This window comes from Camellia sinensis, chromosome 10 (genome assembly GCF_055761805.1).
Source record: "Camellia sinensis isolate YWXY chromosome 10, ASM5576180v1, whole genome shotgun sequence".
Taxonomy (NCBI): domain Eukaryota; kingdom Viridiplantae; phylum Streptophyta; class Magnoliopsida; order Ericales; family Theaceae; genus Camellia; species Camellia sinensis.
In genome coordinates, this window is record NC_138970.1 from 163,007,252 (window position 1) to 163,008,640 (window position 1,389).

General features: G+C 29.7%; 1 non-coding gene across 1 annotated transcript; it reads right to left on the reverse strand.

Moving 5' to 3' along the window:
* Positions 1-548: 548 nt before the first annotated feature.
* LOC145801810 (small nucleolar RNA U49) lies at positions 549-614 on the reverse strand. The gene has a single exon (XR_014343460.1). It is a non-coding gene; the product is annotated as a small nucleolar RNA U49 (small nucleolar RNA).
* Positions 615-1,389: the final 775 nt, after the last annotated feature.

Consider the following 1,389-nt stretch of genomic DNA (forward strand, 5'->3'; position numbering starts at 1 on the left):
TCAATCAAAAAATTAACACATATATCACACAATTTTCCATAATAATTTCATGACTACATGATGTCCATAAGTTGTCAAAATTAAATAATAATTCGACATCAAAGTACTATATATGTTTGATAAACCAATCATAATAGTTTAACTGCCTTATGATACAAAACAATTCAATCATATTTGCAAATGAGTAGCACTGAATAAGAATTCATATCACAAAGGAAAGAAAAAAAAAAACTAATTCTATTTTCCATACATTAACAAATAGATGGAAACAGAAAATACGGCTTGACTGAAACGATGCACAGAAAAAATAAAAATAAAATTTGTATTTAGGTTGAAAATCATATTAGCAACAACCGTGTTCTCAAAAATCAGTATTTTGAAAAATTAATACTAGAATCAGAATTTAGTAGAATAGAATTTATGAAACTTCCACAAATATTGTATACTAAATCATGTGGGTCTTTTCTTAAATCCAAAACAAGGATTTTAAAATAAATAAGCATAACAGTGGGGCCAACCCATTAAACTACAATCTGGAGAGACCATTGTATACTACTGCTGTTTGGAGTGTCATATGGCACTTCCTATCATATGGATCTTCTTCCTCATAGGGGAAAATTTCTGAAGGAAACCGAATCTCAAAACATAACCTTCAAACATTTTACAAATAAAATTGCAGCATCAATTCTCAACACTTCCAAACCCCAAAAGACCACCCATCCTAAACAGACCCTTGGAAACATGGTATTTTTTTTTAGATTAAGAAGTATGCAGTTACCATACATTTTGGGAATGGGGGTGTAAAGGTGTTGGGACCAAACCCAAAACTTCTTGAACCGACACCAAAGTGTTAGAGAAACAGTATTTTAAAATAACTTACAAGGAATTGTAGAAATATAACTATACCAGAACATTTGAAAAAATTATCACCAATCATGATTTTGAAAAAGAGGTATTGGTCCTTATTCTTTCCATGAATCAATAAGCAAGTCAACGTGCACTTTGCAATTGTGTGCACTTTTCCCTGATTAAAGCAGTGATGGGAACTGCAGGCACACCCTCAACGTTTTTTTTTTTTTTTAAAAAAAATTTGAAACCGTTTTCAAAATTCATAGGTGCATGGAAGTAAATTTCAAACAATTATCTACACAAAAACACCATTTGTTTTCCAAATAAACAATGCACAAAACATAAGTGATTTGAACAAATCATTTTTTTTTTTTTTTTTTTTAATATCATATATTCGAATGATGACTAACTAACATCACATAAACAAATATTTATCATGGTAAGATCTATTCATGCTGCAAGTTTCCAGTTCTACAATAATAAATAATTATATTTTCCTAAAACCATAAACATGATAGAGTCTGTCTTAAGATTGTTGGA